The sequence below is a fragment of the Clinocottus analis genome, unplaced genomic scaffold (genome assembly GCF_023055335.1).
Source record: "Clinocottus analis isolate CAN_PGR_092001 unplaced genomic scaffold, fCliAna1.0.p SCAF_12, whole genome shotgun sequence".
NCBI classification, from domain to species: domain Eukaryota; kingdom Metazoa; phylum Chordata; class Actinopteri; order Perciformes; family Cottidae; genus Clinocottus; species Clinocottus analis.
This window is the reverse complement of record NW_027175843.1, coordinates 1526734-1550105: the sequence shown is the minus strand read 5'-3', so window position 1 is coordinate 1550105 and position 23372 is coordinate 1526734. Positions and strand designations below refer to the sequence as shown.

The window sequence follows — 23372 nt, the reverse complement described above, 5'->3', positions numbered from 1 at the left end:
CTGCATCGTGGTGCAGCCATGTCGCCTCAAAGGCTGTGACATCATCCAGCTTCGGCGTCCTTTACGTCCACTGACAAATCTTCAGGAAATGCATTCCACGGAAAACCAGCAACATTGCACATGTATTCCCTGCAGGAAGTTGCAGCAAAGGTGCGTGTGTGTTAGTGTGTGTAAACTGGGACAATACTGAAAACACTTGGACACGCAAATTCGGGGACCGGACTGCAATCGTTCAGGAGCCGGTGTTGTAGGCGACGAGGCCCCACTGCTTTAAAAAGAAATAGTATAAAATAAATCCAATAAATCTGCGTTACTGGAGTCTGTTCAACAGAAAACAGCACATAAATGTTTGGAAACCTGCAGTTTGCACCTTGAAAGCCTCCTTTCCCGACCGGCTCTCCTCTGGAGATGCGCCCCATTTGCTCCGAACTCTTTGGTCCCGCATGGACGCTCCGCCACCGACAGGAAGCCACGCATTAGAGCTTCAGAGTGAAAACGCCAACTATCCCCTGAAAAGTTCCCCCAAGCCCCTCCCACCGCCAACAGATCTCATTGATACTGAAATAGTTCGGCGAGGCGTTTCTCTTCAGTGGAACGACGTCGCACATTCGTGCGAGTATAGCATCGTGCACATAGCAGCATGCGGGTTGCATTAAAACACTGAGATTATCTGAGCGTAATTTGCATGCAGGCCGGATTCACCAGATTGACAGAACAATCAGTTAGAGAAACTTTCTCCATCACCTCCGTTTAAGCCCATCATCACTTCACTTATGACAGGCTAATCAATTCCAATGGGCCCTCTTCTGGCTTTAGGTGTGTGTGTGTGTGTGTGTGTGTGTGTGAGTGTGTGTGCGTGTGTGCGTGGCGTCTGGGTATTTGTTTGGCACCGAGCGGCAGCAGATGTGAGAGGTAATTTGGAGCCCTGAGAGACCCGCTCTGATGTGTTACAAAGCATCATGGGTAACTGTGCCGTCATTGAACTTGAGTGGACTTCAATGACACGACGTCCCGTTCTCTCACGACACAAACTGCACGTTTCTTTTTCAGCCGGCCTCCAGCTTTCTGGGTCACATCCATCGTCAGGTTTACCGTTACAGAGTAAAAGGTTTTATTCATGTTTTAAATGCTTTTGTTGTTTTTCCAACTTTTAAATGAACCGTTTGTGCATGTTGGTGTCCACTCATTCACTAACTTGCACTCCCAAACAACCCGTCCTGCATGAAAACCGATGAAGCGGTCGCACCGAGTGTACACGCTGTACGCTGGTGTTCAAAATGCTGGAGGCCATGTTTATATAACTAGTTTCCTATCATGGGAATGGGTCACACTCATGCTGCAATTATGACACAACAGAGACACACACAAACACAGAGGGGAAGAGAAATGGACAAAAACTTAAAGTGACAAAAGTAAAAATGCTGACGTGCTGAACGAGGTATAATTGTTAAAAACGAATGTCCTTCGGCCAGAAGAGTGGGCATGACACACTGTTGATATCATCCCACACACACGGTGTTTGGAAGTGAAGCAGGGCGAGCGAGAGAGAGAGAGGCGTGCGAAGTTGAAATGACATAATGGGACAAACTGGCGTGTAAAAAGGTGGGCAGTGCAGGAGCAGCAGATGCGAGCTGACTGCAGGCAGCAGAGTGTCGGACGTGGACAGACAGTGAGGTCACGAGCCGCTGAAGATGGGTTTCGTTGAGACCTTCGATGGCAAAACGTGATTGCATTCTCTCTAATGGCCACCGGGGGGCGACTCCCATGCTGCAAAAAGCCCTCCGGTTGTATAGAAGTGATGAGAAAATGACTTCTTCTCTCTTGATTTGACCATGTGACCGTTGTAAACAGCAGTGTGTGTTCTCACTCGCTGGTTCCAAGTCAGATTCAACACGGCACGATGTTCATTTAGTAATTCACGGCCCTATTTAAATTAAAATACACAATAAAGCAGAGCTTTGGGGCGTGGCTACCTTGTGATGATTGGCAGGTTGCTACCACCACTTTTCAAGTGAGTTGTCGAGGTTTTCGTTCTACGACTTTTACCTTTTCACAGTGTTTTCTATATTTTTATGCATTAAATCGTAACCTTTTTTTGCCCCTATGAAATGTCTTATTCAGAGGTTACAAAACAAACGGAGGCCAGGGGGGAGAGAGGAGTCATCCACGGCGTTGAGCCGAGAGAGGATTCCCACCACATGAAAAACTAAAGAGGAGGAAGGCAGTTTGCTTACAGAAACCTTCTTCGCGAGGCATTTGTAAAGTCGCGTGTGTATCATGACCGTGTTGACGTCAAAAGTCAGCCATCGGCACGTAATGCCGTCCGACTGCTCTGAAGTGCACTCAAACGTGCCCGGCAAAACGAAATGTCTGTCATTTCCCTCCATGCAACATTCAAAGAGAGGCCATTTGTCACTCTATCACATCAATATTTCATAGAGCGCGTCGACTGCGCGGTCGCAAATGGCTCGGCCTTCGACGACATCACGACACGCGGTGCAGCACCTATGTCTTTGAAGCGAGCGCTCGGCGGCGAGGGAACGGCGGCGCGCTGGTATTATTGAATATGAAACAGGCGTACGGTGGAAGGGAGGGAGGGGGAAGAAAAGAAAGAGTGTTCCCTCTGAAGGTCAGCCTGCCCCTGACGTTGAAATCTGTGGAACGGTGATAATTGGCGCGCCTTCAGCCAATCTGCAACGTCGATAAGAGGGCTGGCTTTTTTTAATGGCGGCGTAAAGCCAGACTCACCTCCGTCCTCTTGTTTATTGTAACCCCTGAACATTTTCTTTGCCTTCTGGAAGAGAGAAACGTGAACACATAAACTGCGGGAGGCACTTTCAATTAAGGACAACCGCAGCCAGCCAGCAGAGTGAGCGGAGGAAGAAGAAGAAGAAGAGCTTTTCTGCTGCGTTTTGGCTCGGGTTGCAGCGGCGCTCGGCGACGCGGCGCGCCTGTAAAAGTGCTGCCGCCGTTTGAAAAATCCTGTCCGAAAACCTTCATGCGCCAACACCTCCAGAATGACACTCTTCCTCCTCCCCGTGGACGCGGCACAGAAAAGAAAAAGACAGCAGAGAGGAGCTCCATTCTCTCAATTCAGAGCTCCTGTACATCTTATGTTCATTGGAAAAGCTTTAAAAAAAAGAGTCGGCGTGTTTATCCAGGAGCTTCTCAGCGTCCTGAGTTTGCTTCACAGCATTTTGACAAATGCAGCAAAGTTGATGAAAGCTGTGAAAAATATGACACACACACACACACACACACGCACCGACATTCCACACGTATATTTGCTTTGTTTACAGTGTTTGCTTTCCACGTAAAAAAAAAAAAAAAGACCCCGAACGGCCCACAACAAACCGCCTCCTGCCAACATATAGCCGGCTGATAGCGAGTGACTCATCGGCGCTAATTCGCTGCGCTAATTTTATCAGCAAACCTCGCAGGCTTCAAGACACGCCGCCATGGCAGACTGGGCGGACAGCATGGAAGCTCAGCGGCAACACGGTCACGCCGTCACAATGTGTGTGTGTGTGTGTGTGCATGTGTGTGTGTGTGTGTGCTGAAATGACGCTCATGTTTTTTTGTTATCCCACCCCCGCTGATCATTGAAGAGAGGAACATCATATATCTGTGTACATGGAATACTTCAAGTGTGTGTGTGTGTGTGTGTGTGTGTGTGTGTGTGTCTCTCCATTCGGTAAAGCTGGTCCACTTATTTCCGTTCTTATATAATGACGATGTCAGAAATATGTGACCACAAACTCTGGCCATGCTGCAGTCGGGTTAAAAGGGCCCGTTGCTGCTGCTGCTGCTGCTGCTGCTGCTGCTGCTGCTGGGGGGGAAACTAAATCACAAATGATGTTCACTGAAGGGATCCAATAAAATACGCACACAAGCATACACTCGCTTTAAAACAACAACAATGTCGAGTGCAGATAGATCTGTAGAACTTTTAAAAGATCTCAAGCATAAAAAAAAAAACGTGTCAGCGTGCATGTCAACCAATAAAATATTCACCTCAACAAATCAATTGCATGTTTGCAGACAGTCTCCGCGCTGCAGCAGGTAGTGTGACAGCGAGCGGCGTCTCAACGTTGCATATGGAGAGCAATCTGCTGAGCCGGGAGGCCGGGGATCCCCCGCCAATCAAATGTAAGGAAGGCGGCTAAAGCTGGAAAAAAAAGAGTCTTTCCATTCATCATTTATTTTATGAGATTAAAACCACGGGGAAAAAATATCATGGACGCACTTAGTCCTGACGCAAGACTTGTTGGGGTTTTTTAATTTACATTTTACAGGCAGATTATCTATGCTTAAGCTAAGCTAACATTGGCCGGGGCCGATACTTATAAGTATTAAGAGGTTGAACATTATGACATCATACTTAACCTGCTGCATCTAATAATAATAATAATAATAGAGTGTTGGATAAAAGACCATAAAGGCTCGGATATGAGGTCAGAATTAAACAAATCATGAATCCACATCATTTATAGAATATATTTTGGTTTGCACTATTGGTGAAAACATAATTTATCATCTTGTATTTCAAATATTAAGCCACAGTAAAGACCGTACAGCACGTTTCTGTTGTTTCGCGGGCTGCAGCGTCGGTGGAAACAATAATACTTTCACTTCTTTTTGGACCTTTCCATCAGGAGGGACGTGTTCATCTCCGTGAACTCGGGCCCAGAGGAGCTGGGATCTCTCAGAGCAGCTGACATGCGGTCGGGTTCAGCGCGGTACTTCTGCCACCGGGCCGGCTGCAGCGTCTCCTCCATCCATTAAAGTCCTGCTGTCATTGCGCGCTCCTCCGTTCTGCTCGGCTGCCCCTGGTCACTGACTAAGACGTTTGCTTTGGGGAGGAAGGGGGTGCTGAGCTTGTCGAAAAACCTGGAGTGCACACAAATAGCTCATGCATGCACAATGTCTGATACACACTCCATCTCTATTAATATTTGAAATCCTGCAGCTCAATCTCTTATCGCTGCCTTCCTCCCCTCCCTCGGCTGCTCCGAGCGCGGCTACATGCTATCCGTCTTGTTGGTATCAACCGCTCCCTCAGTGAGGCGGGGCGCTGCTCAGGGATTCACTTAAAGTGTGAAATCTCAGAATATGTCATCACCCATGGCGGCAAAATTTCAGAATTTACATCCCGGCGATTTGTGGGCGGCGACATATTAGCCGCGCTGCTCTTTACCACGTGGCGAGGGTCGGCGTGTCATTCTGTAATCGGGTACAACGGATGCATTTGCACTTTCATGGCCGCTCCTCTCCAAGTTGAGAGACGGATAAGAAGATGCAAACAAGTCGGTCGCTCGCGCGAACGCAACTGCCCCAAAGTGGCTTTGTGGCGAATGACGAGTGACAGCCAGCAGAGCTTTTGATGACACTTGCGTGTGAGATTTGCGCGCAGACGGTGGCAAGCGTTCCCATCGAGGAATCAATCATCCACAAACCGCCACGAGCCACGAGCGCGTCGGCAAACCCGACCGACGAGGCCTGAAAGCATCCGACAGCCGACGGCGATGCGGACATTTGGGAAAACAGTGAAATATTGAAGGGCGGCGTGCTCGGTGGCGGCTCTTTGCTTGTGCATGCGGTGGATTAAACCCATGTCCAACCGCATGCAAAACCCGGTCCCCTCACATCAATCCAAGGACAAGAAATGCTCTCCTCAGAATATAATAGGTTTGCAGTAGAGTCAAATACATCTAAACGTCTTTTCCCGGTGTACTTTTCTCTAACTGCAGCCTTATAATCAGTGTACATTCTGTCTGCTATACTGTGGTTGTTACTATTAATATAATCTATTAATATTATCACCTCTACGGGAGGGATTTCTAAAATCATTAATTTAAATTATGCAGAAGACACAGTGACCTTGCTCCATCGCTTGCTATTCTAGTTGCACAGATTATTCCTCCAACACCTGAGAAGTTGACTATCACGTTGCGGTAAAGAGGAATATATCCAGAGGTGACATAATAAATAACATGCGGCTGCTTCTAGTTTCCAGCTGGTTGGATCGTTTCACTTTGATGAAGATAGATATGTAATCGGCTGCAACTTTGTTTTTTTACAACTTTAAATCTTGACCTTTTTGCTTGATCCGTTCTGTTCATTGGGGCTGAATCAAGTCTTCCTCACAGGAAAGTCTCGTAAAGTCTCACGAGAGGTGAGCCGTTGCCGGAAGACAACGTCCTAAAGGTGAGTGAGAGTTGGAGAGAGGAGTGCCGGCGTGTTGGGAGTCCAGAAAGCTCAAATGTTATCTAAACAATATTCAATGTCACGGCTGAATATTTAGCCGGTAACTCTCGCGAGATTTCCCAACGAGACTTCTCCTCGTGCTTCAGACTCGGATGCACACAAAAACATTTAAAGATTTAAAGACATGCGGTAAATAAACAAATCCTACGAATTAAATTAAGATTAAAGCAACCTCTGATTTGATTGGATGACGGTTGATTAGATAGGAAGGCCTCATTCAGATTATCAATGAAGTTATTGACACATTGATGAAAGCGTCGGCCAAAATGTCAATGCCATCTCATTTGAATAAAGTTCCTAAAATAACACAAACGCCGGTGTGTTCCCGGCTCTCTCCCTCGGCTGTGTGCAGCAGTCGGCTTCCTCTGACCATCACACACGTTGGGCATTTTAAAGATAATGACTGTAGTGTCTTTGTACTATTTTCTACTCTCAAACCGATTAAACTAGACGCGGACGCACATTAAACAAACGCACAGCCGTCTTTTCTTCACCTGGCAGACACGTACACACTCACACACCCACAGTCTCCCCATATCCAGAGTGCTAATTATAACTTAGTTGCCCATTAATCAGCGACAGCTGTAATTATACTAATTCCAGTGTGTAATCTGATCAAGGTGAGAGAGATCAAATCGGAGGCTTTCTCTCCTGCGCGGCGGCGAGGGCGTTCGGTAATGGCAGCGACAGCGGCGGGGTTGTAAAGAAAATTGGTTTAGACCAAAACAATCTGATTCGACTCGGCATGGTGGCTGATTAGCGGGGGGAAAGGTACAAGCGTCAGCGCAGCTACAGTTATCTGTGTTGTCTGCGGGCCATTGTGGCTGCTAAATCACTTTTATTAATTTACCAAATCCGCTTTTTTTTTTTTTTTTGGAGGAAGTGATAGCAAAGCGACGAGGAATGGCTGGCGACCTGCAAGCACCACGTGGACCAGAACCAGGTGGTCATCTGCCATCGCGTCACTGGGCTTTGTGTATCCTGGTGTGCCTATTGGAAAGGTGACGAACAACCAGGAAGTGCTAATGTTTCATACGTGTTATTTAGACATTTTTTGGCACATTTCATTTGCAGCTTGTTTACCTGGAGACCCCAAAAGTAACTATTACGCTATGATGACTACACAGTCCTGCTAATGCATGGGTCAAACAAAGAGTTGCTGACTTTATATTATTATTTTTGTGGGCCTAAATCCAGAACAGTCCTTCACAATATCCGATCGTATACATGTACATGTTTGTCGATGAAGTCTCTCCAGAAACGCGTCGTCTCCCAGCTGTCGAGCGCGATGCTTCTTCTTCCTCATTAACTAATGTTGGCAGACACTGGCCTGCGGAGAGCACAACAAAAACCTGACAAACAGCCAAGTTGCCGCCTGCAACATTTGTCTTCTTAACTGGCGGGCGGCGGCGGCTAAAAGGCCGACGCTGCTGCCCAACTGTCGCGTAAACTTCTCTTTGCTAATGAGAGCGCAACCAGATTCAGTTTCACATTCAGACGCTCGCATTTTGTGTTGAAATGAACCGCGGCGCAGCGGTAGCTCCTTAAACCCTCTCCAATCCGGTAAATGCCCCGTTAGCATGACGAGCTAGTTAGCCTAGCTAGTTTGCGCACATTAAACCGATACAGACACATGATTTGAGTCAGTCGGTTGCACTTTTTTTCCTGTGCAAGTTCTTTTACTGCAGTTGTGGTTTTGAAAAAGATGATAAAAAATAAAAAAAAACCTTATATAACCAAGGCCGCGTTCTTGTTCCAAAAAGAATATTAGCTGCTTAAATATAGACATTGGTTTGGGACTCACAGCTCCAATATCCATCATGTCACATGTGTAATGCCACAAATGTATAATCATACTCATGCTGTGTATACAACTTGTCCGGCGACCAAATAATAGGGTCATTATTCATCGTGAAAGTACACGTTCCAGCAGAGATATGTAAACACAGCCCTGCCATTGGAGCGGCGTGCGTGACGCTCCATCACTGATCCAGGAGCAGCGCGTACACTGGAAAACAGATGTCACACAGACAGTAAGCAGATCTGCTCTCCCGGGTTGAACCCACGCTATCAGCGACGGCGATACTCGCCCTGAGCGCAGACGTTGTTTTCACATCTGGTTTTTCGCCGCTTCCAGTTACAGGTTCCAAAACAAATGTGGACTTTGAGATCGGACTCCAGCCGCGTCGTGTCCGGTCGCAGGCAGGAAAACCGGCCGTGCACGCAGGATGCGCTTACGTCTACGACAGCGAGCGAGGTGGAAAAAAACTGAGACGGCGAGAAGCAGATCGACGGAGTGTGGGAGCCAAGTGTGGAAAAAAAAAACGAGGTACTCTCCAGATGGGTTCTTCACAGAGAATACATGCTAATGAGCGCGGCAACGGTGTTTTTTAAGCACTCACACGGAGCATATGGCGCAGAGAGACGCCAAAGTACAGTAACATAATTGTATTAAAACATAACACAATCCCTATTTTGGGATATTCCAGGGGGGCTGATGTTGATTCGCATTAGACCACATGACTGAACTGCAGCGGCAGAATCGTCAGCAGCTTTCCAAGAGCAACATTCGAGGGAAAGGGATTCGTGAGAGTGAGCGCAATTGGATGTTGGAAAGGAAACTTTTGAACTGACGCCAAATTAAGAAGGAATTTGTGTCACGTTCAAACCGCGAGCGGTTGTTCTCCCGGGTTTCTAGTGATCTCACAGCTCAATCTGCGAACGCAGACCTCACAAGAGTTTGTTTCTTTAAACCTCATCGGTGATGCCGGGACTCCCGGGGACATTTTCTGAAGATGAAAACACGTAACACACTTTTTTTTTTGTAATTCAATGCGATTGCCTTTCCAATGATAGCATTACCTCTGATGTCCATCACAAACAAAAGTCTATGAATCTGCTTAGAAATCAAAGAGAGAAGAAGAAGTTCCCGAGACCTTAAGGGAGAATCATGGCGTCCCTGCGGTCGATGCTATCATTGCTAAATTACTAACAGCTACTTCAGCGCACTTTAATACAACAGAAACAAGTACAGACTGGATTTTGACCCCTAGCGTGGGACAATCAAATGCACATGCTCATTAATTAGCCAAACATTTAAGTATAGTAAATTAGGATAAGGAGAGCACCATCATTTGTAAATTAATGAATTGTTTTAAACATTTTAAGGGGGCTGGAACTCATTAAATGCTTCAGTGATATAATCCGAAGAACCAGTAAGACTTTACTAATGTAGGTCAGTCCGGCAGGTTTGATATCAAAATTTCAGCAGAACCTCCACGTTATTGTCCAGAGGGGTCGGCCCGGCCATGAAATATATAAGATGAGGATTTCACTGGTGCAGAATTTTAAAAATGCCCCGGCTGGAAACGCTCGAACCAAAAGCGTGAGAGTACGCGAACATTTCAGAGGAGCTGGAAAACCCTGGTCACAGGTTCATACCATGTGTCGCTGCACAAATACAGTGCAGTGTGTGTGTGTGTGTGTGTGTGTGTGTGTGTCCTCGGACAGGGAGGAATTCAAGATAAACTCTAATCTTGTCTTGTCCAGGAGCACACAGGAGCAGACCTTCTCTCAGCTCTTTTTTTCCTGACACACAACCCTGAATTATTACTTCTGGATGTGGGAGCAAAGGTCACGCTTTCCAGCAGTTCCCATTTCATTGGCACACACACACACACACACACACCCGATGAAATATTACTGGCCTAGTTCCTGGTGATGTGAAAATTAAATCATCCGAGGCGGCCGCCCTCGTAGCAGCAACACGGAAACGAAAGAAGAAGAAGAAAAAAAGACAGAATAAGATGGTGTGTTGTTGTTGCGTAGCTCATCATCATCACGACCCCGCATCATCTGAAGCATCATCGGAGCCGTGAGTGTGACCTGCTGCAATGACACCAAGAAAGACGCACACACAGCAACACACACACACACACACACACACACACACAGCAGCAGCTCGTACTGTGGATTTATTAAGCGCATGTCCTGAATGTTCAATAGCACCATAGCAACTGGAGAGGGTTGCATCGTCTCTTCGCTTTTCCTATACAGAGTATGAATAAATGTGCTAAAAATAAAATCTGCTGCGTCTGTATGTATATTATATGTGCCACGAGCTCGTCCAAAACATGCACACAAATGTGTTTCTGCAGAATCCGGCGAAGGGAAACCGACTCTCTGCGCTCCACGCGGCGGTGTCAGCGAACGTCTCGTGTTGCCAAAAGCGAAAAATAAAACACCTCTGCTGTGTGTTTTGGGGGCCGATCAGGAAGATAACGCCGTTCACGGCGTCCTGTCGGAGTGGAAGCGCCAACGATGTCGCTCTGCGGTTTTTCCATATGTTCTCCCTCCACCTCCTCCACCCTGGGGAGGGAGTAAAAAAAACAACTAACAGACGCAGCGTGGTGCCACTATCTAAAGCGCCAGCGGGCAAAGCCCCCTACGTAGCGACCCGCGGCGGTCGGGATCATCTCAAGGTGGCGCTCCTCCTCTACCTGACAGCTCCTCCCCTCCCTCCTCCCCCCCGGCGCCCAGCAGGAAAGCAGAGACTATTTAAGAGGAGCGCGAGAAGGCCGATAAATGTCTCCTCGTGTTAATAACGCCACGGGTGTCCGAGCCGCCACGAACAACAAACTGCTCGACGCCGCGTTAAATGTCGAACGAAACAAATGGGGAAAACAAGAAGTGAAAAAGTACTTCCATGACGGTGAAGCATGAAATAAAAGATGGTGAATCCCGACTTTGGCGCCTCCACTTCCCATAATGCAGCTCTGTGGCGACCCCCTTTGCCCATTCGATAAAACACACCCGTGTCTTTTAAAACCTCGAAGCTGAATTTGTAAAATCTCGAGTTCGACCCGGCGGCGTCACGATGACGTCATCGGGGTCATTTTTTTCACCAGACGCTGGAAAAGCTCCTTCGGAGACACGGAGGGTATTACGCAATCGTTGTTCACGGGCCGAGTCGTACTCCCGGTGACGAGCGAACCGATCTTCATCTGGAGTCGAGTGAGTCACGGCGGCATGAAAGGGACACGCGCACATACGTACTGTATTGCACTACACATCCTGCAATGAATCATCCGCACACAACAGAGCGAGGGTTTGGAGATCCAATCCAACGGGGGTAAGTGGAGGAGACAGGCAGAGGGAGACAAAAAGGAGACGAGAGGAGTCCAGGATCCCCTGATATTTGAGCCGCTCTAAAAATAGCAACACTGAGAGCGCAGATATGAATTGTACTTGTCAGAGTCTTCAGACGTATACGGAGCCAGACAAGAAAGAAAGAAGGGGAAGAGCAGCGACGAGCTGCGAAGACTCGCCGCTCGGTGACGGCATCAGGACGCCGTGCGTAAGCTACACCGTTGTTTGTGTGCGCCGCCCGCCACGCAACACGAACCCCTCTTCACACTTGTGCGCGCTCGGTAACCTTACTACTCGTTTGGGCTCATCGTGTCGCTCCGAGGTAACCGGTCCGTCTGCCCTCTGCGGCTCGGGGGCAAACGGAGGATTTGTTTCGCAGGCGAGCGACCAGCGGGCGCACAGGACGGCTGCAACGACGGCTGCAACGACGGCTGCAACGACGGCCGCGTTTCCAGTCACAGGGTTTGTTTTTTGTGCAAATACGGCATTTAGAAAAGCTGCTAGCTGCGCAGGAAATTGGCAAAATCCGATAAAAAACCTTCACTATTGCACAAAAAGGTGTTCAGACTTGCTTGAGGCGTGGTTTTTGGTCTACATTCCTGACGACCTCTCTCCGTTTCTCGTTCCCGGTTGGAAACATCTACTTCTTCTACTCTTTGGCGGCTGATTGCAGCCATGATTAAAGCGCAGCGTGCACCACCAACATCTGACCAAACTAAAATGTGTGAAACGCTGCGTGCGAGCGGCGGCTAAATGCCTGAAATGTGTCCGTTCCTGAACTCACCGCTCAGCTGCGTCGTCGCGGGGAAAAGTCTTTTATCTGCCGATCCTCTGCAGTCCAAACACACCACGACACACAGCTGCAAGAACAGAAAAGAAAGAAGAGGATTAATGTTTGATGTGGCTCTAAATATAACATATTCTTGACTCGTTCATTGAGGATAAGATCTATGGACAAGGTCAACGTTAATATCTTAAACATTCAAATGAAAAAAATAGCTAAATATTTTTTGAAAACTGACTTTTGGGTTGATTTGAAGGATGCGAAAAACAACTATAAACACCACCAACACATTTTGGATTTAGTGCATTTGCCAAATCTCTTTGTTTCTGAGAGACAACGTTAATACAACTATATATACATATATTATTTTGAAATGCACAATGTTAGTTCAGTTGGCTGCCTGCAGACATTCTTCTCTTAATTGGCCGGTGAGCGCAGGTATCGGTCGATGCCGTTTATCTCCCAGTGGTATTAATTGGCCCAATTATTCTGCCTTTTCCGTTCTATAACTACTCCACACCCACTCGACACAGACACCCTGATTTCAGCGAGTGAAATAAGGCTTTTTTTCACTATTTATAATGCGTTTCTTGTCACGCGCGGCTGCACATCTGTCTGTCTGTCACGTCAGATTTCTTGAAAAGGAGCCGACACATGGCTTTTTTTTTTTTTTTTTTTGTGCAGCAGATGCTGCACAGTCAGCCCGAAAGCAGCGAGGGGGAAAAGAAACAAGGCCAAGAACCTCTGCGGGCGGTCGCTGGGACATCACGGATCACCGCGACATGAGGAAAATAAAGAGAGAGAAAGAAACGGCGTGCCCCTCCTGACCCGAGCGGCTCGCCACGAAAGCAACACCAACGCAAAGAGGCGATAAACGGACGAAACCGCCACAGAGACACCGGGGGAAAGGGAGCAGAAGATGTCCAATCACACGAGTAACTCCAACGTGGCATTTAAAATCAGGGCTTTTCTTTAAAAAAGAAGGACATTTCTAAGTGACCCCAAACTTTTGAACGGTAGTGTACATACTGTATATATAAAAAATGGAAAAAGTGAACCTGAGTTGCAGGATTCTAGATAAAAATCAAGTTACTCGTCTCGCATTGTCAACCAACTGCCCTTCCCCCCCCCCCCAAAAAAGCACAAAAGATACCAGTTCTGGCATCCGCAGTACATTTAATAGTATATTTAAAGTACCGCGTCCCAATATTATAAAAACCTCCAAAGCTGTAAGACTTCATGATCCCACTCAAGCCGCTGCAGCAGAGCAGGTCCACGCCGGCGTGTACCTTTAAGGCTGTTGCAGACCATATGGTGCCCGCTCGGGCATATGGGCCACATGGTTGTTAAAAAAAGAGAGAGAGAGAGAGAGAAAGACCCTCTGCTACCGCATCCTCCAATGTCCTGTGGATACGAGTGTGAGACTGTGTGTGTGTGAGTGTGAGTGTGTGTGTGTGTTTCCATCATCTGTATTCAAGACATCCACCAAGGTGCTCTCCACCGTTCTGAGCTGCCACGAGGATCTTTTGCTCAGGAGTCACCTTCCTAAAAGTTTGCTTGAATTTGCATTTCACGCCATGAGGCATGTTACGATGCTCTGCGGCTTCTGAAGGGAACGCCAAGTTCAGATCACGGCTGTCGCAATACGCACAACGTTGCAGAAAAAATGGAGCTCTACCTTTGCGCATTTGACATTTTTACTACATACATACATATTAAAAATGTCAGCGCATTACTGCATGCATGCATATAAATATAAACAAAATGTCTATCTGAAGATAAAGTAACAGGGTGACCTCTATGCATGCATGCATACATATGTAAATACATTTACATATTTATATATATATATATATATATATATATATATAGACGTATATACACATGTATATATGCACACACACACGTTGTATCTGGCCCAGCTTTGATGCAGTGGAGGTAACACTGATGTGTTAATGGACGGCCTTGGAAGGATCCTCTGGTATAGATGTGGAATGTCCTTGACACAGTGTTGTGATATTTGCTCACCCTGCACAGCGTGCACCAGCTTTGAAATGGATTTCGTATCCGCAGTTTCCAGTTGCAAGACATGATGAGAGCTAAATGTTGTGCAGACACAAGAAAAGATGCAACCCAAAGCTGTCGGTCAACAACCGTCCATGAGGTCCAGGCCGCATTGACATCATTGTACATCTAGTATTTCACTCTGACATTGGCAGTACTAGAGATTGGTCTCTCCTGGAATCAACCACGTGTATGTTGCGTCTCCAGACACTAAATTACCTGAGCATCATGTGATGTCTTTGTTCTCGTTGCTACTGCAGCCGCCACACATTACATCCACCTCCTGTCTTTTTTATTATTTCATTAAGACGCTTCCCGTGACACACTTCAAGATAAACAGCTCTGTAGTACACATGGCAATACAAGAGGTGAGTGAAGAGGACTCCTCATGTCATGTACTGTAAGTGTGTGTTGTTGTTGACTTGACCTCAACTCCTCAAAGTCTCTTGGTCTGGACACGCCCTGGTCTTGGTCGCGGTATCGGCGTCCCGTGTGTACAAGAGAGTCGGTCCTTCTTTTTGTGAACACGGTGTTGCATAAGCAGTCAGCTGCTTGAGTCGCTGTGACTCACCTCGCGTCGTCTTCCTCTCACTCGTGCCGCCTTGTGTCTGAGTAATTCGACAAGAGGAGGAGGCCGGGGCGACGCCGGCGCTGGTGCGGCCGAGTCTCCGAGGGCGAACGAGCGCGCGTCTCTAATTTAGCAATCAATTTGAGAACGTTCGCCAACTGCAATCTGGTCTGGGGGATTGTGCCACGCCTCCACGTTTAACTGTCAAAAGAAGAAGCAAGGAATAAAGAATCAAAAAAGAAAAAAGGAGCTTGCAGTGACGGCGGAGGTCGCTCGCCGCTAAACGACAAGGACGTCCGTGGAGAAAGGAGCCCGCTAACAAGGTGAGACCTCATTATAACGGAGCGTCGGGACGCACTGCCTTGCCGAGATGGAGGGGAGGGGCCGGCGTCCCGGAGATGACCCTCGCCTCCTCCCTCCGGCAGCAGCGAAGGATCTGCATGATGTGGTTCAACCCCGACAGTCGCTTTGACACCGTGTTGCTTCAAGTCTGTTACGAAATCCTCCGCAGCTTCAGACCTCGTTGCACACAGCTCCCGATTCAGTGTGGTAGTTGCTTTTTTCTTTTTTTTGTTGTTGTTGTTGCACAGACGCTGTGCTTCCACATGAGCAGCCGAACACAGTGGCAGATGTCACTCGCGGTGCATTAAAGACAGGAACTGGTAAGCAATTTAATGTTTATGAATGAACGGGGGAACAAAACGCTCGGCTACAAAAAAACAAAAACAGGCGCACCGAGGAAAAAGCCCACTTGTGTATTCTGACGTCACATCTCCCAGAGGCGGAAACCCAAAACGATGCTCAACAAACGGTTAAAAACCCCGCTTTGCACCAATTAGAAAGGAAAACTCCAACATTCGTTGATCAATCCAGACATCGTCTGCAATCTCGCTTCAGACTATTCTTCAGGCCTCTCGCTCGTCTTTCTGCAAAGTCAAGTCACACAACGGTCGCTGCAAATATATTTACAGAAACGTCTGCGGGTCAAACTGATTAAATGCAGCCCAAGTTACACTCCTCTCCCGAACACGACATCCCTTCAGTGAAGGAGGACTCGCAGCGCACATGCGTTGTCCCTGAAGCGTCATCTCATGCGTATGCGTCCAGTAACGTTCATGCAGGGCGTATTATACATTCCTGCTTTGGATTTATTTATGATCCTGTTCAGAAAAGAAACGCCCCGGTGACCTCCCGGAGAAAAAAAACATGGGATCTCGTTCCCACCGGACAGCAGCGAGGCGTCAGCGAGAGAACAAGAAGCCTTCAGTTACAATGAATGATGAATGACGGCAACTGTAAACTTACAGTGACACCGAGTTATCCTCTACGTGAAGATGCTGCATCCTAATATCCTCAAAAAGAAAAGCACGACCTGTTCAGGCAGGTGAAACCGACGGGCCCGATGATGATGCTGCTGCTTCGTCACACAGACGGCGGGACAGCTGATGGCTTTTTTTTCGGGAGCCTGTTGGCTGCCGAAACCAAAAAAAACCCTTTACTTCTGGAAACTCAAGTTGGGGATTAGGATCAAAGTCACAAACTGAAGGGAGGAGGAGGAGGTGACTCACGTTAGCTTCCTCAAAAATGCTGCTGCAAAGGTGTCTTTGGGGAATTAACATCTCGTCCGTCCGATCTCGCTGCTCAGCGGCCGACATCAGGAACGCTACGAGAGGGAACGGGTGCTGAGATCACGGCGGGGGCTTTGTTTTTCTGGGAGAGAGACGTCGCAGAATGAGCCCCTTTTTTTTTTTTTTGAATGAACACTAGTTTGAAGCGAGAGACACAATGAATTACATGAACAACAACAAAGCACTAAGCCAAGTCATGAACCATCCCGAGGAGAGTGAAGGAAGGATTAACCTCCAAAGCGTGATTCCTCCCTCCCTCCCTCTTGTTTTTGTTTTCTGGAGCCAATGGAGTTGGCGCCTATCTTCTTCCTCTCTGCTTTCCCGACTCGTCTCCCCCGCATCCTTGCTTTTGCTTTTCCCCTGTACCCATCTGCTTTTTCTCGCCTGCTCCAAAAAAAAAAAAAACACAAAAAAAACCCGTTTGACTCACTTGACACCTCTGTTGACAGCTCGGTGCGTCTCGACAGCGCACGAGGCAGCGAGAGACACATTTCAGCACAAGCTTCCCCACGAGGAGCTGCAGGAGCTTCATTTCAGCCGATGCTTGACTTCCTGCCTGAAGAAGGTAAATATCCAGAGCCCGACGTCTGAAGTGCGACTGAACGACACGTCGCTAAAGCCTCGCCGTTACAAAACAATTGGAAAAGAAATGAACTTTATTATTGACAGAAGCTGTAAAAAATAAAAAAATAAACACAGATTTTCATCTTTTCCATGGTCCTTGAACATATTCATGTGTTGACGCTTCTGTCAGATTAAATCAACCAAATCCATAAATATAATATTATATATATATATATATATATATAATATTATATATATATATAATAATATATATATATATATAATAATATATATAAATATAATAATATATATATATATATATATATATATATATATATATATATATATATATATATATATATATATATATATATATAAATTATATATATATATATATAAATAAACGGTCATGTGACGATATTTCCATGAAACTTCGGCTGACCTGCAGGATGTTGAACACATCGCATGGAGGTGAGGACAGGTGCTAAAAATATAATTAATTGAATAAATTTAGCACATGGATCCTCAGTTGTTTGTTTTTTTTTGCCAAAATTGATAATACTTATGAACACGTGAAAACATATTGGACATATAGATTCCATTGTTAACCAATTTTTGACAACACTTTTTTTTAAAATGGCATTGTAGCTGTATCATACTGCACAAGGACTTATATAGAGGATATATATATATATATATATATATATATATATACACACACACACACATAATATAATGTTGCATTTCACCTCGTCCTGTAGCTGCAGTGCAGTGAACTTTAACACGGCTTAGCTTTAAAAGGAGAGGAAGAATGACAGCTCCATTATATATTACATAATATAATGTAGGTTCACGATCTTTGGTGCTGCAGCTGTTGTCACGGGACCAGAGTGTGACCACAAACAAACGCACAAGTGTTTCGTGCACGCCTCTATATTAAAGAGTAACTCTTGACATCACTACAAAAGGCTAAATGTTGTGAAGGCTTCGTGAATAATTGTCAACCCATCAAGAGAAAACAATGACTGAGAGCCACTTTGCATTTCTCAGCCTGACAGGGGGCCACACACACACATGTGCACACACATACACGTGCACACACACACACAAATTACCCCCCCGGCTCTGTACACAGTATAGATTATGAGTCACAGCCACTCATTAGAACGGGGACTAAACAGAGCGGCTGCTTTAAAAGAGGTCACTCGTGGTTGACTGAGTCCATCACATACATTGCGACCCTGCAGTGCGACCGGGGGCAAAAGTGTGCGAGAGTGCGAGAGCGTGAAAGCGTGAGAGTGTGTGTGTATGTGTGTGTGTTGATCTGTTTGCACGTGTATGTCACAGTTAACCGTTGACGCCATGCAAATCATCCATGCATTGTGCTTTCATCCGAGGTCATGAACATTAAAAAAAAAAACTGGATGTGCGCTGCGCTCGGCCCGCTACGTGCTCGCTGGATTTTAATCCAGCTTGAAGCCCGACTGTAAGCTGGACTACCGGCACCGGAGAGGCACGGACTCAGCATCGCGTAATTTGTTAATATAAGTTTGGTTTTTGTTTGACAGTGTAGTCGCAGCCGCCAGTGAGGGCATGTTGTGCACTAGCCAACACGCTAACGGTAGCAATGCTGGTTGTGTGACGCTCAACATGGCCGCCGTCTTAGTTTGCTTAAACCACACAGTACGGATGGGCACGCCTTTGTGGGCGTTTGGGGCTGGTAGTCAGATTTAGGGCCCGATGAAGTCGCTGGAGGAAAAGTAACGGGGATCACCACGGCGCCGCAAATCACCACGAATGTCATGAAATGTCACAGCGATCCATCCAACAGATATTTCAGTCAGGACCGAGGCGGTTCACCGAGCGGCTGACATTCCCGCCCCGAGGTGCCTCGCTGCTAAAAAATAAATAAAAATGAATTAAACCTCCATGGCAGCCAGATCCTGAAGCTTTAGTTCTATCACAATGTGTGAGTTTACTGACTCAAAGTGAGCAGGTTTGTGATTAGCATGCTATACAGTTAGCAAACACAACAGATGGGTCCAGTTAGCCGACATCCTCTGCAGCCTGCAGGGTTTAGCGCTCTCTCTTCCTGCGCCGGTTCAACACAGTAAACACAGACTATCGAGGTCCCGACCCGAGTCAAATATAAAACAGACCCGACAGGTTCTGGTCTGGACCCGCTGTGAGCTAATGGCTGACTTCAGAGCGAACAAAACCAACAATTAAAACGGTGAATGAGCTGAAAGCAAGGTGGTGGTGGTGGTGTGTGTGTGTGTGTGTGTGTGTGTGTGCGTGTGTGTGTGTGTGAGGGGGGGGTTGTCAGTCTGTCTGTCAAAACATTGACAGGATTTACTTCCACTTTGTTTCAAGTCTGCTCCTTCGCTCAGCGCGACACCAACACGTCAACGCTGAAGGAGCTGAAATCCCTTCAGAGCTGCTTTTTATTTGGACACATTTCCTTCATTGTCATGGTTTTTTTTTCTTCTTCCAGATGACACAACCCTCGTGTGTGCATGACTCCAAGTCACCATGACAGCTCATGAAAAAAGGTTATTTTATGACGGAGGAAATCGAACTCGGGCTGGACTCTGAAAAAGAGAAGTTATCCAGAGCGACGGAGAGACGGGAGGTCACTTTTTACATCTTGACAGTCAGAAAAAGTTCAGCGTAATGAGCTGTTTCTGTGCCGTAGACGGTAAGTAACGCGTAAATGATCGTAACCCAGAATTAAGGCGCAGATGAATATAGTTTTAGGGATCACATGAGATGCATCTGCGCTGCAGATTGCTGCATCAGAAGTAAAACACTTTCATCTCATTGACGTGTTGAAAGCGTAACTTTGTGATTTTTCAACATGGACCTTTATATCACAGATTGAAGAAACTCTCCATGAAATGGAAGAAAATAAAACGGTTTCACCATAAGAAAGTCTGGGGTCCGTCTACTGTTGAGAACATGACCTCATCCCTCGTGGGGTGCTGTAACTCAGCGGCTTGCAAACTTCCTGATGATGGTGATCAATGAGAAGTCATTTCATTGGCAATCCATCCAAAAATCTGTTGACGCGTATTTAAGTTTGGATGAAAGCCGAGAACCGAGCGAGCAACCGCGTGATGCACAGACCACGGTTGGTGGCGGACGGGTAAGTCAGTAAGTAAGTAAGTAAGTAAGTAAGTAAGTAAGTAAGTAAGTAAGTCATGTGTATTTGTAGAGCACTTTTTACAGACAAGGGTCACAAAGTGCTGAACAGGGGTCAGGAAACATAAATAAATAAGTGTTAAAAACAGTTTGACAACTACAGGGCCAAACATGTCAACAGAAACAAGATAAAAAGCAGCTCATGTAGCATGTGTTTAACCACACGCTAGTGTAAATAAGTATGTTTTCCGCAGGCTTCTAAAAGTCGAAAATGAAGCGGCAAAAAAAGCGGCCTCAAGAGCCCGGCCGCCGCGTGTTTTAACGGCGAGCGCGTGGGGCGGTCAGAAGGTTTAACGGGTTGGACTTGTGTGTCATCTCAACGCAGAACTGGGACCCGTTTGACCGCGTGGAGCTCGGCGCCAGATGAACATATGGAAGGCAGCGAGCGGGAGGAAGCCGGCGCTGTGATGTGGTGACGCAAAAAAACGCTTCCATTTTTTATTTTTTTATTTTACAAGCCGGCCCCGCCCTCGACTTCCTCGCCAACTGCATCGGCCGCCAGTTACACAAAATAGAAAGAAAATATAAAAGAGTTAGAGCTTAGCAGGTGAGTGTGTGTGTGGGGGGGGGGGTGTTGGGATTATAACCTGTGCATGTAGGCCACCCACGAGGCACGCCGAAGGCGAGGCCTCGGCACGGCGATGAATTATGCAGACGCGCATTTACAAAAATAAACGTGAATGTGCACTGCGGGCGTAAAAAAATAAAAATAAGAAAAAAAGGGGTGAAGAGGAGGAGACACGGGAACCGCCATCAGATTGACGGGAAGTTAAGGAGGAGATTAAAGACTGGAAGGCAGTGTGTGTGTGTGTGTGTGTGTGCGTGTGTGTGTGTGTGTGTGTGTGTGTGTGTGTGTGTGTGTGTGTGTCCCCACTCTCGGACCCTGCAGAATTCGCACTGAGATAATTCCCTAAAAGCAAGTGTAATGCAGCGGGTTTTCCTGAGCCATCAGCTTTTTTCTCTCCCTCTCTCTCTCCCTCCCTCCCTCCCTCTCCTCGTCTCTCCCTTCTCCCTTTCTTCCTCTCCCATTCATTTGATGTGCTTCCTCCTAATCTTCCCCGAGCTGCCGACCTCACAGAGACAGAGGACACACTCAACCATTCAGCCGTGGCTACTCATTCACGTCGCAGAGAAAGCCTTCCTTGTTCAGTGCGCTTAAGTGTTTGCCTCTGCCCCTCTCTCTCTCTCCGTCTGTGTGTGTGTGTGTGTGTGTGTGTGTATTTTTAACAGTATAATTTGCTGCATGATATCAGAGTCACCAGCTGCTGAGGGGAAGATTTTTCCTCATCCAAAACCCATTGTGGTCCTGAAATACAACTCTGTAAGTGAGTGCGGTACTCCACCCGGCTATTTTTATTTTTTTCGCCAGCCATGAATTGGATCTCTGTGATTCAGCGATGACTGTTGATGATTCAACAGCTGAAAGGGGAATGTCACCCCTTGTTTTTTTTAATACTCAAATACCTTTAGGAAGCTGCCAGACCGGAGCAGGTCACATGACTTCGTACCTTGGATGCTGACGTGGCACGAGCCATTTGCAATGCGGCACAGGACCAGATGGGAGTCGTGCCGATGGAAGTTATGAAGGGAAAAATCTTTATCCCGGGACCCTTAATGGCTTTTAAGTAATTATATTTTTCTCTTCCAAAAAGACAAAAAGTAATTATATCTTCAGTTTAACCGTAATCTCCTGCCATCGCCGAGGTGGCGGCTATTTTTAGATCCAAATTGTCAACTTCTGAACTCGGGAAAATCTGTTAAAAGCGGAGCCCCTTCTGCCTGAGTCACGAGCGCCGCCGTCTTTCCCCGGCAGCCACATTTTTGTTTGTTTGTTTGTTGTCTTCGTCATGGTTGATGTAGCATATGTGCACTCGTCTTCATCCGCTGCCACGAAAGTCTCGCTAACAATCGGAGCCAGACAGGTTTACAAAGCAGTCGACGGAAATGACTCCCCGGAAGGAGACGGCGGAGGTCTCAGTGTGTTTCATGATGCCAGATTCATGTCTGTTTATGACCCTCAAAAATAAAAAATGCATGAAAAAGGGTAATGTAGTGTCCTTAATCTGCTTGTGATCCGACACATTTCCAGAGCCTCAGCGGCAATTCTGGCTCTGAAAATGTTGGAAACGTCTCGCGAGTGTAAACGCAACGCTCTCGGTGAAGGAGTGAGCAGCGACACACATGCGAGCAAAACGGGCACATAACAAGCGGGTAGAGGTCGCAAGACCAGCAGGCAGTCTCCAGATTAGAAAGGTTAATCAGCAATGAGTTGGTGCCCTCCAATAAAACACTTCACACTCACTGCTACAGGGGAGCATTTAGAGCCAAGTGCATCGGTCTCCAAGCAGTACAATTTCATAATTGTGCGGAGGGAGTTGCTGGAAAAGAGCACGCACGTGGCATTAAGAAGGTTTCAAAGCCCTCTTCTGTTACGGCCACGGGCTTTTTATAAGTCCCTGACATGCGACCATGAAACGCATCATTCCCCCCAAGAGCTTTTTCAAAAGTCCGGTCGGCCATGTCTGAGATATCACTAGTGACACGTCGGCAAACAATGGAGAGCACCCTGGAGCCGACTGGCGTAATTGTAAAAAAAAAAAAGAAGAAGAAAGATCCCCAGGACGGCGTGTTGGAAAGGAATCCGTCTCCAGCGGTTCTTAATTAAAACATTCATCGATAAAGACGACGAGTTGGAACACAATTTTGTTATTTAAACTTCACGACTGCCGTGTCGTGGCTGCAAGCAAACTACTGGAAGAGGAGGAGAAGGAGGAGGAGGAAGGATGTGACACACAGGGGAAAAGAAGATGACACCCGCCAGTGACCGAGCGCAGCACTTGCAGCGCCAAGCGGCGCCCGTCCCGTCGAGGGCGCGTCCGCCGCCAAGCGGCCGATCTGAATCACTTGCCCGCCAACGCTGCGGCGCCTTGAGCGCAAACACAAACATGCTGATTAAATCAATTAATATCAATTAGTGAAACGCGCGGTACAGCCCTCAGCCAGGAGTCAATCACACACACGGCTTGAATTTCTTTTTCATGTAGCCTCGCGGCGCCTCGCGGCGCCTCGCGGCGCGGCGGCTCGCGGCGCGGCAGGACGCGCTCGACGGGCCCGTTAACGGCGTCAACAGGACGCAGCTATTTGGACC

At 47.1% G+C, this 23372-nt stretch overlaps 1 protein-coding gene across 2 annotated transcripts in view; it reads right to left on the bottom strand.

The window, feature by feature from the left end:
- adarb1b (adenosine deaminase RNA specific B1b) overlaps positions 1 to 23372 on the bottom strand; it is a 93573-nt gene that overhangs the window by 47038 nt on the left and 23163 nt on the right. Inside the window, exons 2-4 of one of the 2 annotated variants that reach the window (XM_068571784.1) lie at positions 12200 to 12275; positions 4645 to 4890; positions 4015 to 4168 (exon numbers count right to left, since the gene is read on the bottom strand). The gene's annotated coding sequence lies outside the window, so the exon portion shown is untranslated. The remainder of the gene's footprint in view (positions 1 to 4014; positions 4169 to 4644; positions 4891 to 12199; positions 12276 to 23372) is intronic. The other variant, XM_068571783.1, reaches the window with a different exon arrangement.